Source organism: Gadus morhua, chromosome 17 (assembly GCF_902167405.1).
Source record: "Gadus morhua chromosome 17, gadMor3.0, whole genome shotgun sequence".
Taxonomy (NCBI): domain Eukaryota; kingdom Metazoa; phylum Chordata; class Actinopteri; order Gadiformes; family Gadidae; genus Gadus; species Gadus morhua.
Window position 1 is genome coordinate 7,928,442 of NC_044064.1, and position 10,481 is coordinate 7,938,922.

Here is a 10,481-nt window from a genome sequence, read left to right on the forward strand (position 1 = left end):
AAATCTACTTTTTTTGGTATGATTTTGTTGATACATGTCTTTTGTAATTGTTAAAGTAATCTGTTGAATCATCAACATATTTTAAATAATAGTAATTATGCACTGAAGTTGTGTCCCACAACATGCGAGAAACCCTGTTCCCAAAACCAATTTAGCCTGACAGTGGAAGAGAAAAAACAGTGAGTCACATGACAGAGGAAATTAAATCATTACACCATTTGCTAGCACCACAGATAGACCAAAGGTACATCCTTTCTTCTATTTTTCATATTTTCGCAATCTTTTCAGCCTTGATGACCAACGCAGCCCTGTTAATCATATGATCAAAATAAGACAAATTAATTTCAAGTTTTCTTTCTGTATTCATATAACTTAAGTTTGTCCTTGACCTTGACAGTAACATCACATTCCACAGCTAGCATCTATTCCTGAGAAAAAGCTAAAATTAGCATTGATTTGCAACCCTGTTACTTGCAACCCTGTTACTGTAATTAGAGTAACAGGGGTTGCACTACAGTAACAGGGTTGCATCTCCTTCAGGTCACTCAGAAGGGACAATATATTATCTATAGTAAAATTAAATGTCTATGCATTATTTAGCATGATCTACATGTTTTAAATGTATTACCATATTTTCCAGAATATAAATTGCCTTTTTTTTATTTTTTTTTATTGCCACCAGGTAGCCTAAGGGGCCACTCACACTAGGGCCGTTTGCCTGTTCCGTGCTGCAGGAAGATTCAGCACGATTCCCCCCCTCCCCACTCCCCCCGCTGGCCCGTGGTCACACTGCTCCTAAAGGCTGTGGCCTGGGCATGATTGCTCCTTCATACAAACGTCATCACGTCGTAATACGATAAATAAACATGCGTCAAGTAAACACTCAACTTCACTATGGCACCAACGTAAACTCACTCGTGAACCGCTTGCCGCCATTGTTTAAAATGATTGTTGTGGGGAAGAAGGGCATGGACCTATAAAGAAAGAAGGGTCGCGCAAGGACTACGTCATCCAGCTCATGTTGCGTATCCGCGCATATCCGCGAGTGTCATCTCATTAGCATCTGTACTTTGGCCACGGCACACCTCTTCCAAGTGTGCCGTGGCCAAGGGGCTGTTCCGTGCTGGAATACGGATGCCGTGGTCACACTAGCCAAACGTTCTAGACTTTAGTATGCAAATGAGCTCGGGCACGGGGCCGCGGCCCTAGTGTGAGTGGCCCCTAAGCATGTTAAGGTTGCGACAACAACCTGGATGAGATTATTAACTCAAAATGACCTCGACTGTGTTTAAATCATGTTCAGATCATTTAAAATAGGTGGGACATTTTTAAATTTTTTTATCGATTTCTACAGAGTTCTTGCCCACCATTGAGCGCTGCTGCAAAGCAGAGGCGCTACCATGCCAGGCGTGATGCTGATGAACAGAGGAGACAGCAGTACTTAGAAAAAGAGAAAGAAAAGTGGGGGAAAGATGTAGAAACAGGGAAGAAGAAAAAGCGAAAAAGCAAAAAGACTGCAGTGAGAGTGCTGCGTGCCCAGCGAAAAAGGTGGAAGGAGGCCAGAGGTCCAGCCAGGCCAGAAATTCGAGTCAGGCCAGAATATCCAGTCAGCTCTCAACCTTGGACTTCTAAGTCAGGACATAAATTTAGGTTATCGAGGAATGCAAGTGAGTGTAAGCACAGATCATAAGGATATGTAAAGAAAGGTAAAGGAACTGTATCTGTACAACGAACAGTGAAATAGGCATCACTTTTACTTGATAGGTGTAATCCTTAATTATTACAAATCAAAAGATATCCATTTTTCGATAATGAAACAGTATTGTAGCTATCAATTTGATGTTTGCTATGACTATCGAGTACCACTGCATGCACCATGTATCGCTAGTACTGCCTACATACGTGTATTAATTACTGGGTAACTACCGTCCCCTCAAATAAGTTACTACTGTGAAATCAATAATGAAAGTATTTATGGCTGGCAATGTCTATTTTGCTGCAGATTAAATGGTTAAGTGACAATATATTTATGTTCATACGTTTCTACAGAAAGCGGCTCCAACAATCAAAAGAGGACCATCCATCTCCAAGATCCAAAGTCAACAAGTTGCTTCGGGAAATCTCGGGCACATCCCATAGGTACCAGAGGAAGAAACATGAGGGGATTGTTGCCACGCAGATATCAGCGGTGAGATTGTTCTTTTCACGTGATGATGTCAGCAGGATCACAACTGGAAAAAAGCAAACGTGACAAAAGAAAATAATAAAATGCAGAAAAGATTACTGGGGGATTCAATGAAGAGCCTCCATTTGAAGTTCCTGGCTGAGCAGACCAACCTCCGTCTATCTCACTCACTGTTCTGCACATTTCGCCCCTACTGGGTTGTGCATTTGTTAGGCTTTCGGTAGAAAAGGATCCAATGGCAGACAGAAGGCTTGGTTTCAAAGACTTTCTCTGAGTTTATTCCCAGCAAGGCACAGGTATCATACAGGCACGATCCGACAGAGACTGAAAGGGCACACTGAGCTTAAGTAGCCACAAACCAATCAAAACACATTAGCAACAGGTGTATTCACAAACTCAGGGGATCTCAGCAATCCAAAGAAAAGCAGGAAGTAGCAGGGTGGAGTTGAAAGTACATTGCATCCAAAACAAACAGAAAAGCACATGACACCACCAACTGACCTACAAAATGTAAATAAAAAAAAAAAAACACATGTTGCTGAAAAAACAGGAACTTAAATATCAGGATCCCTTACAGCATTCAACATTGGCAGATCGTGAAAGATGCATGTGCAAACAACATGAAAGTCTAGGCTTTATTGCCAAAAAGCTTCACCAGATGCACATCATCGACGCATCCAATTTGGAGAGTCTGACACAAGCCATCACGTGTGACACCACAAGCAAGCAATGTATGTATGGGGAATGTGAGGAATGCAGCAATAATACCTATGCACTCACAAGCCACTACAGAGCCACCGATCGTGTCTCCTACCTTCAGTGGGCCACTGTGGACAAAGAGCACAAAAATGATCCTGGAGCAGCCTCAAAGATCACTTTGAAGAGAGAATTTGAATGCTCCCAAGAAGAGCTGGTGGAAACGTTTGCCATTTTGCTCCAGAAGTTCAGGCGCCATCTCTTTAACATCAGGCAGCAATATGCTTTCTCACATGCCCTGAAGCTGAACCTCCCTGCAAATTAATGTGCAGTCCATATTGACTTCTCAGAGAACTACGGCTGCAAGTACAGCGCTGAAGTACAAGCTGTCCATTTTGGTGCATCACACCAATAGGCCACTTTGCAAACTGGGGTTTACTATGTGGGGGGGGGGGGGGGGGCATCTGCCCCTACCTCCTTTTGCACTGCATCGGCATCCAGACTGAAGGGACCACCTGCCATATGGCAACACCTGGAGCCCATCCTGAGGGAAATCCGAGAGAGATTCCCGGATGTGACAACCACGGCATTGTCCATGTACCAAGCTCTGAGTGAGGGACAATCAAAGGTGAAATTGTTTTATATTCAGGAGCAAGCTGTGGAGGATGCAGTGAAAAAATGCCAGCTGACCTTCCAGCTGTACCGTCCACAATGAGGCTCCTGTGAAAATGATCTACCGTGACAGTTGCATGTGTTCGGCAACAGGGAATCTGGAGTGTGATTGCCAAAAAACAAAGTGCTTCAGTTTTAATCCCACAGATGACCACACAGAAGACCCCATATACAGCACACCAGAAGAGGTGGAGTGGCACAGTCCAGAGGTTGTGGGGAAATGGTGTGCCCTGGTGTACGACCACACCATCTACCCAGGGATCATCCAAGAGGTGAATGAGACCCATTGCCAGGTGAAATGTATGCATAGAGTGGGGGAAAACCGTTTTTTCTGGCTGTTGAGGGAAGATCTCCATTGGTATCCCTTTGAGGAAGAGCTGACCCTCATTCCTCCCCCAGAGAACGTTACCTCACACCACATGGCCATCGCAAGAGAGGTATGCGATACTCTGGCCAGCCACAAAAATTAAATCTGATCATTATAACATCAGCTTTTTAAAATATTGATCAGTTCATGACTATTTTTGATATGCTTATTCATTTTAATGCCAGGTTGTTGGCCTACTGTAATATGACTATTTTTATATATATATATTTTATTATTTTTGTCCCTTGAATATTTGATCAGATCCAGTTTGTGGTCTTGATGAAATGTTTATTTTTTTTATCATTCCTACTCATCCTGTTGATCCTTCATCGAAACGGTATATAAAATCAACCGTTTACTTTGCGCAACCCTGTTACTCTAATTTCAACCCTGTTACCATATCATTTTTATTGAAATAATCTTAAATTATTTTCTCAGCTCACAAGGGTTTAACCTATTGTCCTTTTAATAGTTTGAATGATTATATGCATAATGTATTTGAGCAAATATTTGAAAATAAATACTGAAATGAGTAAAAAAAAACGTGTGACTATTGAAAAGTTAAATGATTAATTATTAAATTAATATAAGTCAAGTCTTATCTGAAATTAAACGAGTATTCAATTTGAAGGTGACTTCCTTTACTTAATGGTAAAGGATTTATTAAACAATATTTTAAAATATACTTTTTTCAGGTTCCTGACTATTCGTAACAGGGTTCCGCCAAACATAGCACACAACAAATAAAACATCTCATAAAAAGTGTATCTTTGATGCCTGAGCTGGAAGAATCAAATTATTTGATGGTTTATTACCTGTTTTTCTTAAATACATAACGGTAAATTATAAAATAAAGGGTACATTTTTATAAAGTGTTGATGCCTAAATTGTCCTCCAATTCTGGAATGACCAGAATTGTATATGCACTTTTCCCTTCCGCGTATACTTTATTTAGACACTTGGTGGCGTCATCTACCCAGGTTTTGAGCAACAACGTCTCGCTGTCGCTCAAAAAACGCCATTAGATTCTGAGCACGTAGAAGAGAAAACGGGCTGCACTGCAATGCAGGTCAGTGGGTTAGTGGAGGATCCATGCCGCCGCCTTGCAAGCATCGCCTGCTGTGCATGTAGGTGCATTTGGATCTTATCTTTCTATGTATAGGCCCCGTCTCGCCTATACAACAGCTTTGGAGTTGGAGATCTCTCGTTTTCTTAGCCATCTTATCACACGTGTCTGCTACACTTCGAAATATATATTTCAGTTTAACACACTTCAAGAGTTGTTATGAAATCTAGTGAGTTTCGTTGTTACAACTTGCTTCAAGTTGAAACTTGCGTAGAAAATATACTACAAGGTAACTTGAAATGATTATAAATAGATAGGCCTACACAAATAGCCTAACACATTTCTACCATTGCATTACTGTCTAGCCAGTTCCTAGTTTGCTAACCTCCCCGGAATCAATCAATCCATACGTCCATCCTGGTAATCGAATAGATATAAGAGTTATTTTTGAGTCTCATAAAGACCTGTAGCAGATGTCTGCTACTATAAGCGACATGACGCATATTCTTTGTGCAGCCGTTTTCAAAGGATGCATCTAGGATGCGTTGCAGAATCTGCCCAGTCACATGACGGATATTATGTTCTCTGGCATCTCAGTAAGCTATTTTTCTCTCTGACATAAAGCCTCATCAATCCGTGCAAGCGAAATCCCTATTTTCTTACAATTCATCCTTCATCAGCGTCCAGAAGGGGAGATCGCTGGGTTAGCATGTGCATGTCGATAGGCCGCATCCATTCAATTGCACTCAAAAAGATTCTAAACGCATCGGAAATCGTTGAAAAGTAATTAAGTGCATTCCCCTCACATGGACAGGAGAGGGGGTATTGCGCTGCAAGTTCATAGATGCAGTCAAAGGATATTGAATCTTGACTAAACAACTCGTCTGAATCTGGGCTAAACAGATAAACACCAATTAACATATCTTGGTGTATAGGCCTACCTTTACCTCTGAAAACCTTTCTTGTAAAAGGGGTACACTACACTACAGTTGCTCCTACAGCCATATCATCTTCAGACAGACGCTCAAAAGGGTAGTGCGTGTACTGTATTGATGACACTTCGTGTATCTTGTCCCTGATTGGTGGAATTGGTGCCCACTGGTTTTCACAGAGGGGCAATGTAGTATAGCCAGCAGTAATCCCACCACCAACGGACAAACAATTAAGTATAAGTACAATACCAAATACATATTGAGTTATTTAAAAGGTAAATGGCAGCAGGGAAAATCTGTTTTAGGTTTATTGGTCCTACCCCTTGGCCAGATTGTGTCTGGGTCCAGACAGAAGCATTAGAACGCTTGCGGGGGGCTAGGATCAGCCGAGATTGACCGGGCTTTCATCAAAGTCCTACACTTGAATGGGGAGGGTCATTCCAGGTTCCGCTGGCAATTTTGCACCATACGTTGACATTGCCTCGCAATCTGTTTCTATTTTTGAGGGAAAGTGTCCCGTACCTGCTTACGAAGATGAATGTGAGGCCCCGTTCAACAAAACTGGTTTACTAAATGTTCACCCAAAACGTTGAAGCCTACAATAAAAGAACATGGGAATGGGTTTTCTACAGAAAACATCCTAATGAAGCTTGCGCCTTGTCCATGTCCTTAATCAAAGTGCCGAGATCTCTGTTCTGATTGTGCTTCTATTTGTGTAATATTTTATTTGTGTACCAGTCCTTGAATATACACACGAAACACGATGACAGAGTCGTCAGAAAACTTTATTGTTATAACTATCAGCCTCAACATCATTATATTATCATCACTTTTTATGCCCCACAGGCCATTCATGTCTTGTGTGATTATATATTTTATGAGATGGAATAATAATTAAGGTACTACCATCATACCCATTAAGAAAGCAAAGATTAATTTGGAAACAACCAAAAATTCCAATGTTTGTAGATTAGGTCTATTATAATTCTGGTTTAGGAGGTCTTAAGAATGTGGAGACAGAGACATCTCAATCCCCAGTTGTAAATTGAAACCACTTAACGAGCCTCAGGCAGAGGAAAAACTTCGGGACGTGCCGAGACAGGCGTAAAGATTTCTGGAAATCAGGGGAACTTTGCGTGTCAAGACGAGTATCAACAACCTATTTTATTGTCACGTGGTCATAAAAAGAGACAGAAAAGAGTTCCAAACTCAGAAACACCAAACATAACTAACACAATTTCGGAATGCCAATTGATTTACTCTCATTCGTTACACTGAAAGTAGACCTCCTGATTCACTAATTGCAAAAGCAGTTGACTACAATGCCGCGGAATGCAGATAGTCTGCTCCAGAGGGGGCGCACTGAGGACCTCTGTAGGACATGGAAGGTATTACATGTAACCTATTGAACAAATAACCTTAGGCCTCATATTGATAGCCTATCTTCTCTTACATTGGAATTTATTGTGTTCGTCCGGCAAGTTTAATGGCATCTTAATCGCTTTCTCGAATACATGCCCTGATGTAAATTTCAGATCTGGTCAGATTATAGTTAGTATGGTTAGACAATAAAGCTTTCTATTCTATTCTATTCTATTCTATTCTATTATATCTACGGGCAGCTGGGCCCGATACTCTCCCTTTCACAATCACGCACGCGCATGCGGGAGAGCAAGACACACACACAAACGCAAAACACCTAATGATTCCCTGCTTCTTTGCTCTTATCGTGTTCCAGATAACTCACCCACAACTAGCTTACTGCAGTTAATTATTCCCATACCAGCACAATTTATGCTTTTCTACTCCAACATAGAGTAAGAGAAGGTGGAGCAGGATTTGGGATGGAGGCCTTCTCCGGTAGCTCGGATCCGTTCAATCCAATCTCCCTTCTCCTGAACAAAAGCTTAGAGATTTGTAAAATAAAAGCGGATCTGATGCATGTCGGACTAACAGGCAATTCATTTGCTCTTTAATCAGATCATGAAACAAAGAGCCTATCTGGTTTAAGTAAACTAATCTCCTAGTGGATACTGATTAACTTTACTATTCTCTAATGGGGCGGGAAGAGGAGGGGGGAGTATTTACTTTACAGACCCCTCTATGGCCCTGGGGGGCTCGGCTGAAGTGGGTCTCTCGGGGCTAAGGTGTGTGTGTCTGTGTGTGTGTGTGTGTGTGTGTGTGTGTGTGTGTGTGTGTGCTTGATGTAAATATGCATTTATTCTTTTGATTTTCCTCCATTTGTGAGTATGCTCCGGTCACTGTCATCTTCACCACATCGTGTGCGTGTGTGTGTGTGTGTGTGTTTGTGTATGCACGTGTGTGTGGTGTGTGTGTGTATAATTGTGTGTGTGTGTGTGTGTGTGTGTGTGTGTGTGTGTAGCAGCAACACCATCATCATGACCAGTGATCTCTTCAGCAGGCATCTTCATCCACTTTGGCAGGAGCGGAAGGGCTGGAGGATGTGTGTGTGTGTGTGTGTGAGTGTGTGTGTGTGTGTGTGTGTGTGTGTGTGTGTGTGTGTGTGTGTTTGTGTGTGTGTGAGGGGGGAGGGGATGACCATGTGGTATCCCCCCCCCCCCCCCGCTCCCCAGCTCCTCTGGGGATGAGCGGGCATGTGAAACAGCTGGTGCACTCCAACCCAATTAGAGCCTCCAACCCCCCCCCCCCCCCCCAACACCGCTACTTGCCCCCCTCTAACCCAGACCCCCTGCCTGGGTCGCTCCGGCCCCCCATGCGGCCCCTGGGCCAGGCAGTGCGGTGCTGGTCAGGGGTTGGTAATGAGGTGGGGGCATGCAGGCTCTTGTACCAGGGAAGAGAGAGTCAGCTGGGGGACGGATGGTGCAGGAGGTTGGGTGGGGGGGGGGGGGGGGGGGGGGGGGGGGGGTGTTGGTAGTGGTGGTGATGGGGGAAGGGGTTGGGGCTATAGATTTTTGCAGGATGGATTCAGGCACCAAATTGGACACACATGCGCCTGATTCTGTTTAACTTTACACAAGAAGCAATTCATTCCTGGATTCTAAACCACTTGATGAAAGGTACTGGGGTGTGGTCGAACCGATGGTCGTGCACAGAAGAAGGCTTTTGAGGAAGGTTTTCCGAGCAGGGTTGAAAATAATATGTCGTCACTTTGGGATTCAAATTTGTACTTCGGTCAGGCTGTGTGTGATTTTAGTATTGATTTATATGGTTGTTGTTGTTGCACTGAGTTGCCAACATCGAGTACATTGTCCTTGACTTCGGCGTGCCTGTATCTCGGGATAACTATTTTGTGGTGATAGTGGTGGTGTAGCGAGTGCTGCATCGATTCTACTCTCAAATTGCGAGCGTTAGGTCCAATTTGGGACGAACACCGAAGTCTACCCCTGAATTTCCAATCGATCGATGACTTCCAACACCAGGAGCGAGGACAGTACACGAAGATTGGCATGTCTTTAAAGAAAATAAAAACCAAGGAGGTACTCGAAGAGGAGGGGGTGTTATACAGACGTAGCCCAACGAAGGGGGGCCTGAAAGGCATGTGTGTGTCTGTGCGTGTGGGGAGGCCTCAGTGTCTCCCAGATGGGCCTCGATTCGGCGCACAATAGAGGGTATTGATCAGAGCAAACGTTTTATTTTTTTATAATTCTTTGCTCTGTCATGCTGGGAGAGCTGTGGTAGTGAGAGCTGGCAGAATGTGGGAGAGAGGCTGGTATTGATTTAGATAGAAGGATTATCTCACCTTTTCAGCACAGGGATGCACAGGGGACACACACACGCAGACAAACACACGTGCACAAACACATGCACAAACATACAGACATACACACGTGCACAAATACACACGTGCAATCTCCACACAGACACAGACACACACACACACACACACAATCTAGAGCAGTGTCACATATACAAATAAATTAATTAATTTGTTAAAAAACAAATGTTCCATTGACACACATCGGGATAAGACACAAAAGAGGCCATTATCAAAGCGGAATAATCCAAAATGACATTCCTTTGAATGAACATGAATAAATGCAGCATGGTACTTTGAGAATAAGCCTGCTGGAGGACCTGTTCCAATTCCAGGCTCACTCAATCAGACGCTTGATCTCTTGATCAGTCTTTAACGCTTGATATACGCATCTTTAGAGGGACTCTAGGCAGGGTAATCCTGACCCTCACCTGTATTGGTCTGCCAGGGTGCTATATATATCTATTCTTTTTTTTATTCTATATTGGGATAATTGTTTTAATTTTTTTTTTTCTTATTTTTATTCTATTTGTCACCTTATTTTAATACTTCACATTTTGAATATTGCACATTCTCTGCAGGCACAGCAAATTTTCATTTCACTGCATTTCTTGTGTATGCATGTTACCAAGTCTTGAATCTTGAATCTTGAACCTTGGTTAATAGTTGACGTGTGGGCCAATTGTTTTGCTGTTGGTTCACGGTTTAGGGATAGCTAGCCGACGTGACCAGTGTCTGTAAAAGGGAAACCCAGGGGCCACCTAGAAGGTTCCTGAGGGCACAAGTAGTTCGGTACGGAAGCACACAAGGGACAATTTAGGGTGGAT

General features: G+C 43.0%; 1 protein-coding gene across 1 annotated transcript in view; it reads left to right on the plus strand.

Moving 5' to 3' along the window:
• lrch4 (leucine-rich repeats and calponin homology (CH) domain containing 4) overlaps nt 1–10,481 on the plus strand; it is a 310,321-nt gene that overhangs the window by 50,159 nt on the left and 249,681 nt on the right. The gene's annotated exons all lie outside the window — the stretch shown is intronic.